Raw genomic sequence first — 8,742 nt, forward strand, 5'->3', positions numbered from 1 at the left:
ATTTTGAATGAGATCTCTAAAAAACTTGTGTGGCAAAAGCCAGACTTTTTCCCATCAAATCTCTCCAACATGAGGACCAATAAGATACAGCAGCGGGTGTACTCCTTATATCCTGTTGAAAAAGTTGACGAACTGCCTTATTCTTATTTTTAGTTTGCAGCGTAAAACAGATATATTTCCTTCACATCCACCAGGGGGATCAACAAGTCCATTAACACCTTTAAAAAGCGAGATGACAGCTGAAGGTATCGCATCAAAGACGATAGAGAAGTCGTTTGGTGAAATAGGGATACCAAAGTGATGAATAAATTCAGAGTAGTTATAAAGTTGACCACGTTGGTTAAACAATTGATTTACAAGCAAAATATTATTGTCATACCACTGTTGAAAGAAAATGGATTTGTTTTTGTACAAAATATATCTGTTGTTCCAAATATAAAACCTATGAGGGGTGAAGTTGTGCTTGTAAATTAGGGACCAAGCCAGTAGCATCTGTTTATGAAACAAAGAGAGTTTAAGAGGAAATTTTTCAATATTATAGGAACATACCAACAAGAACTGGAGCCCACCAGCTGAAGAGAAGACAAAATGGGGAATACAATTCCATAGATTGGTTGGGCACTATCGCTTAATCCAATTAATCTTGAAAGTGTAATTTAAAGTGGTAAAGTGGAGAAAACTAAGGCCACCTTTACTGTACTCATTCATTAAACAGACTTTTTCAGATAATGATTACGATTTTTCCATACAAAATCATAAAGGATTTTATCTATAGTTTGTTGATCTACGTATATATAAAGATAGAGCAGCGTACGTTACTCTTGATATTCCTTCTGCCTTCGAGAGTAAAATCCTGCCTTTCAAAGATAAATCACGTAACAGCCACAGGTTCTTCTTCATTTGTTCAACAATAGGAGTGAGGTTATTCTTTTTTACAGTCTATGGTGTTGATGTGTGTGGATGAGGATCTGACGTCAGATCAGAAACACGTGATGTGTGTGTGTGCTGGTTTACCCTCGCTGTGTTTAACAGGCTCATCCTTCACTTACAGGAGATCTATTAAAGTGCTGCTCACGACAGAGAGTTTAATGCAGAAACATCAAAGATGTGGAGGTGGGAATCCTGCGGGAAAACTCGTGAAACATAACAAGCCCTGAGAGCTTAAAGAGCTGCTGTAAAAGCTGTGTGTGTGTGTGTGTGAGAGAGAGAGAGACTGGAGAAAACGGCCTTCTTCCTCAGTGTTTCTGTCCTGGTTATTTTTCTGACTCCATTGGCAGATATTTGTTCTTGTTTTGAGCATAAACTCACTTCATTTCGATATTTTTTTCATACTAATATCTTAATAATATTGAAGCCCATTTCCGCCACATAAGAAATAAAATCATGTTTTAGTAAATCATAATTATAGAATGAAAATCACAATTATGACATAAAAGTCGATAAATTCGATATTTTGAAAAAAAAGTAAAGAATTAACTAAACTAAATTATTAAATGAATAGTCTAAATTATGACATAAAAAGTCAAAATTGTGACAAAAATCCCAAATTATAATATAGTAAGTTGAAGAAAAAGTCAAAATTCTGGTATTAAAAAGACATTAAGACATTAAGCCAAGGTTATATAAAAAATCAAAATTATCACTTGTAATTTTTTTAAAAAGTCAAAATTATAACACTGAATGGAAATTATGACTTAAACATAATTATGACTTAAGTATGACTTAAAAGGGCAAAATTATGGCATAAAAAGTACAATTGTGTACAAAAAGTCAAAATTATAATGTACTAAGTTGAAATTGACTTAAAAAGACAAAACTATGGCATTAAAAAAATAAATTATGACATAACATTTTTTAATTTTAACATAGTAAGTTGAAATTATGACTTTAAAAGTTGAAATTATAGAATTAAAAAAATCTAAACAAAGACAATAAAAGTAAAAATTATAACATACTAAATTGAAATATGACTTAAAAAGTTGAGATCATGGTGTGAAAAGTCAAAATTTTGACAAAAAGTTAAAAATTAACATAAAATGAAACATACTAGGTTGAAATTATGATTTAAAAAGACAAAATTGTGACATAAAAAGTCAAAATTGTGACATAAAAAGTCAAAATTGTGACATAAAAAGTCAAAATTATGACATTCTATGGCCATAGCATAAATCAAAATTATGACAATAAAGTCGAAATTATGTCTTAAAAAGGTGAAATTGACAAAAAGTCAAAATTATAACAATTGAAATTATGACTTAAAAAGTCAAAATTATAGCATAAAAAAATCTGAATTAAGACAAAAAAGTCAAAATTATAACATAGTCAAGATTAAAGCATAAACTGAAATTATAATATACATTTTTTAATTATGACTAAAGTTGAAATACTGTCCTAATTTCGATTTTACTATGTAAAAATTAAAAGTTATGTCATAATTTAGACTTTTCATCTTATAATTATGACTTAGTATGTCATCATTTCAAAGTTTTAGGTTATGATTTACCAGAGTTTTTTTTCCTTATGTGGCGTAAATGTGCTTACATATAATAACAAACTTCTCCAGTGTGTGTGTGTGTGTGTGTGTGTGTGAGCTGACATCATCTGTTGTCAGCATTATTCAGATGATGTTATTGTAACTGCAGATGATTGTGTGAATCTTTACTGTCCTCTGATGGGTTTTTTCGTATGATTGATGTTAATGTGTTTTCAGTGACTCGACTCGTGTGTGTGTGTGTGTGTGTGTGTGTGTGTGTCACAGGGCCACAGACGAGCAGCTCTAACGCCTGTCAGGATCAGAAGGCTCTTCACGAGCGAATGGACGGCGTCGAGGAGGTGACGTCAACACTCAACACTCATAAACCTGATCGACTGTCAGGAGTTCAGTGTTTGATTTACTCTAAAACAATGTGTCAAAACTAAGAGTTTAGTCTTAAAACAAGAACAAATATCTGCCAATGGAGTCAGAAAAATAATCCTGTTTTTACTTCAAATTAGGTTTATTTTTCTGACTCCATTGGCAGATATTTGTTCTTGATATATCGCTGTATATTTATATCACGGATTATTCGGTTATGTATGTGAATAAAGTTGGATGTGCTTGTATGTCCAACTTCATATAAAGAGCTTATATTTTGCAATGTCCCAAATCTCTTTTTTTTCCCAGTATATTTTTTAGACGTTTCTACACACGTCTCGAGACATTGAGATTTTTGCATAATTTGTAATGCTCAAAAATATCTTTAATATATTTTTTTTAATACAAGTATGCTATGTAAAAAAAAAAAATGTAATGCATTGTATCAAATAATTCATTTAAATGTTAGTACATAGTAGTTCAAGTTTTCTAGTTTCTTGCTTGATTTTGGATGAAATATAGAGCGCTTCAGAGATTATATGTGCTAGTTTTAACACGCATCCCAGACAGCAACATCGTTTCGGCTCAGATCGTGTGGATTCAACGCGCACCAGATGTGGGCCGAATCTGGGCCGAGTCTGGGCCGACACTGTGTTGCTGTCTGGGCATTTACTGGAGAAACAAAATGACTGAAGATATTAAGTCTTGCTTTCTAAAAAAATTATCAAAATGGAGTTTGTGCTTAAAAAAAGAACAAAAATCTGCAAATGTGGTCAGAAAAATAAAACTTAATTCACTTAAAGGTGCTGTATGTAAGTTCACATACTCGTTTCTCTGATAAACACTTCTACAGCCGGTTATTTTACTTATTATTTTACACGTTCCGTGTTGTCAGTCGGTTTTTGTTTTGGTCTGTGTGACTCCGCCCACTGCCAGCTCAGCCAATGGTTTTTCGGCACCCCGGGATGCCAGTTGGCGGGAGACACAGCGTATCGTAGCCATGGAAACGAGCAAACAAACTGGGCCAGTGATTGCAGATTCCACACAACCTAAAAAGCCTCGATATCCATCTAAAAATCTCTATGAACGAGAGCATATTAAAACACGAATAAATCAACTCATCAGCTTACAGTCTGTAAGTCTCCTCGGCTTTCGCTGTCCATTGTGCTCGTTCCTGTTGCGTGTGCTCAAACTGGCGACCCATGAGCGTCGAGTCTGAGGAGGCGGGGAAACAAGATCTCTGATGTTTTGAATCTGGCCTGCAGTACCTATCTCGACCACTAGATGTCATTCTAACACACTGCACCTTTAATATTGATACATTTCTCACTTAATATCTTCAGTCATTCTGCTTCTTCTTCAGTAAATGTATCGTGATTTAAGAATGTTTAGATATTTGTGCTGGAAAACAAAACATCGTTTTTTGCAGTACTGATTTAAATCACATATTTCCCATCGGACGCAGCCGTATGTTTGAGTCCGCTTGATGTTGACGCTGGTGTTTCTTCTTCTTCTTCTGTGGTCCAGCGTCTGGAGTCCGGCGTTCAGAAGCTGCAGGAGGAGCTGGATCTGCTGATGGAGGAGCTGGAGGCCCGTGAGTGGAGCCCCCTGGTGGACGGGTCACATATAGACCTGCTGGACGATCCCCCGAACCCGTGATCATCACAGCTCACGACATTCAGATTCACCATCACCTTCATGGCATCTACACACCGTGAAGCCCTTAAAGCAGCGACTCTCAAGCTCTCCGACTCCAAGTTCCCTCGTTACACCTCAGACAGTGACAGTGTCGGCCCAGATCCGGCCCACATTCGGTACATGTGGATTCGACGCGTGCCGGATGTGGGCCGACACCATGTTGCTGTCTGGGACTGCAAAAAATGATGTTCTTCCTCAGTGTTTCTGTCTTGTTTTTCAGCAGAAATATCTAAACATCCGTAACCCTCTGGTGCTCTTCACGTGTCGGTCTAAAATGTTTTATTAAATCATTATTTTATATAATATTTTGTATTTTGGGGGATTTTTTTATACTAAATTATATTTACGCTGTATTTATAATCCATTTATTCACTTTCTGAGCATAGACCTGAAAACTTTATTTCCAACTTAAACTCTGGTAAATCTTGAACGTTTTAGAGCAACAGACTGATCTCTTTTCAAAGACGACACTTGGCAGATTATTGCTGAAGTGAAAGAAGTTTAAAAAAGCTACAGAATTTTACGTGTATTGTTATGAAAAATGCACAAAAATACTATTTTAAATTTTTATTTGAAATATATATTTTCAAAAACACGTTTTACTCTAAAACTGTGAGAAGATCAAAGCAATAAATTCAAACAAGTTGTGTTCCAAATTTAAGTTTGATATCTCAGTAAATGATCTTTCAGTGAGATGTTGTTCGGCTGCAGTACCAAACGCTTCCACTAGAGGAAACTCGTCTCCATTCATTCTGACCGCGAGGAGCTCAAGTGTGACGTTTTTCATGACCATTCAGTGGTGTAGTCTACGTGATACGCAGGTATACGCCGTATACCCACTAGAAAAGGCCAAGGATTTCCGTATACCCACTTAAAAAATCGTGAGGATACTTAACAACTTCGTTTTATGTCAGAACTTTAACACTTTCATTCATAAATTCACCCCGTCAGTGTTTGCGAAGCGACACCGAATCGCGGAATCCAGTCACAAATGGAGCTTGCTAAGCAGAACGTCATCACGGAATTTGGCTATTTTTGAATTAATAAATCAAAAGTAGGGATATGATATGGACTAGTGTCTGTGAATATTAAAGTTAAAAGAGACTGCAATTGTTCTACGCGTCTCTGGGAATGAGCGCTCAATGTGTGCTCCACTACGCACACACACACACACACACATACACACACACACTGAAGCACGCGTGACTCACGCTCGTGGTGTTTTCAGCGTTTCACTGTATTGAGACATGATGTAGGATAGGATACACATGTGCACTTTCATCGCAGAGCTGCTATGAGAGTCAATGCACGAGAATTTCACCATTTAATTTGACAAAACTATCATCATTCATTCGTTTCATATAGCCTACACATAGAAACTGTAATGTCTTCAAAACAACCTGTCAAAATAAAAGTTCGGTATAACTTGAAGAAATTATAACAGAAATATATTACTATTGCACAGTAGAGTATACTTCAAGTAGGCCTAATAATAATAATAATAGTTTATTAAAACACACAGAAACTCAAATGTCTACAACCCAACAAAATAAAAGTTTGGTCTAACTCAAAGAAATTAGAAAGAAATTGCACAGTAAAATGAATTTTAAAATAATAATAATAATAATAAAATCTATTAAAACGTTATTTTAAGGGAATATCACACAAGTTTTCATACATGTTATAATTTAAACAGTAAACTTGCCAAAACAATAACACCTTTTTTTTCCTTATTTTTTAAACACCATTTCTAAAGGTAAATTTGTATTTGTGCCTATAATGTTTCATTATTTTTTTTTTTTTTTTTTTTTGCAAATTGTCAGCTGATAAAACCTGTGCTTCAGGGACCATATTCATATAACATCTAAGGCTAAATGTAGCTCTTAACTGGCTAAATTAGATGGTGATTAACACTAAACAGTAGAAAATCAGTCCAGTCTCCCCAGCTGTAAATGTCATTGGCTGTTAAAGTCTTGTGTTGCTTATAATAAATTGACATGTTGATAACACTTAATACTTCATAATGCTCTCAATTTCATGTCGATGCATACTGTATGCATTAGTGAGTGTGGTGGTGCTTATGGGGTGACGCTCTGGGATGGGTGAGTATGAGGCGGTATATTACAGTATACTCACTACAAAAAACTAGACTACACCACTGGGACCATTTAACCTGTTCCAATCATGTCCAGGATTTGTTTTGTGCGTGTGTTCATATAGCCAGTGCCAAAACCTTTAACAAGTTTCATACCACTCCAATGAAGTAAAAAATTCTAAAAAAAAACAAAACGTAAACGTTTTCGGTCAAAAATGGCTGAAGAGCACCACTGGAGAAGCAGAATGACTGAACACTGCAAAAATGCTTTTCTTACTCAGTATTTTTGTCTTGTTTCCAGTCCAAATATCTAAAAATTCTTAAATGAAGAAGCATTTACTAGATGAGTAAAATGACATAAGATTTTATGTCTTGTTTTCCGGGGGAATTAATCACAATTAAGTGAGCGTTTGCTTAAAACAAGCTAAATTACCTGCCAATGGGGTCAGAAGAATAATCTTAATTTAAACAGAAACAGGATTATTTTTCTCACCCCATTGGCAGATAATTTTGCTTGTTTTAAGCAAAAACTCACTTTCCCACATTTTCTCACATTTCCCAGAAAACAAGACATAAAATCTTAAGGCATTTTACTATTAAATAAATGCATCTTGATTTAATATTTTTTGATATTTGGACTGGAAACAAGACAAAAATACTAAGTAAGAATAAAACATTTTTGCAGTGTAGATATTAAGTGAGAAATGTATCAAAATTAAGTGAATTAAGATTATTTTTCTGATATTTGTTCTTGTTTTAAGCACAAACTCACTTAATGTTTCAGAAAGCAAGACTTAATATCTTCAGTTATTTTGATTCTCCACTAAATGAGGAAGAACATCATTTATGTAGTGAATATTTCACAATATTCAGGTCAATATTTTTCCTCTGGTTTATCTGCTGTGATGATATTATTGTTCTGTCTTTTTCTTTTAATTTACAGAATCTAGGAGTGTCCATATAGAATTACTAACTATAATAATTATGATTCAAATGAAAATAAAATTCAGGAATCCAGATGTTTTTCAGGGTTCTTTCTCTTTTTAACCAATGAATCTGCATGATTTTTTTTCCAGATGTTTCTGATTTAGAGAGCTTACACTGCAAAAAATGCTTTTCTTACCTAGTATTTTTGTCTTGTTTCCAGTCCAAATATCTAAAAATTCTTAAATCAAGATGCATTTACTAGATGAGGAAAATGACATAAGATTTTAGGTCTCGTTTTCCGGGTTTTAATTTTCCGAATTAATCAAAATTAAGTGAGTTGATGCTTAATTCAAACAGAAACAGGATTATTTTTCTTACTATCTAGTAAATGCATCTTGATTTAAGAAATGTTTGATATTTGGACTGGAAACAAGACAAAAATACAGAGTAAGAAAAGCATTCTTTGCAGTGTAGAGAGCGATTTGAGAGCTTTTCATAAGTAGAAAAATCAATCACATTTCCCAGTTTTCCAAGGCTGTGGGAATCCTGTTGTCAAAGACGAGAAGCAGTTTAGTTGCTTCAGCTCATTTTAATACTTGTTTGGCCCTTTTAACACTATTTTTAGTCCTTTTTTTAAGTAATTTTAATTCATATTGAGAAAGTGAGAACACTGCCTTCTGTAAAGCCAAAACTATCAGTGTTGGGGAAAGTTACTTTTAAAAGTAATGCGTTACAATATTGCATTACTCCCTAAAAAGTAACTAATTACATATTTTTTTAGGGAATTTTTATGGAAAGTAATGTTATGTTACTTTTGCATTACTTTTTCTCAGTTGTGCTGGGCTTGCTTTATTTTTATTTTTATAATAACAAAAAAAAAAAAAGTTGTATTTTTGGCCCTTTCACACCGGAAGTGAGCTGAATAACCCTCAGGCTGAGGGAAACGCAGGTTCACTCCTGGACAGTAGAGGGCGCCGCTCTACAAAAGGTTCAACAATTACTACAGCAATAAAAACTACAAAATGAAACACAAATGTGATGTTTATGTAAAGTCGTTTTTTGTTTACTTTATTAAATGAGTTTGTGTTTCACTGTTTTTCTGCATGTGAGATGAGTGTGTGGGTCGAAACTAAACTCAGAACTATTTAATTAACTTTGTAAGTGAACT

The sequence above is a fragment of the Abramis brama genome (genome assembly GCF_963993115.1).
Source record: "Abramis brama genome assembly, chromosome: 19".
Classification (NCBI taxonomy): Eukaryota; Metazoa; Chordata; class Actinopteri; order Cypriniformes; family Leuciscidae; genus Abramis; species Abramis brama.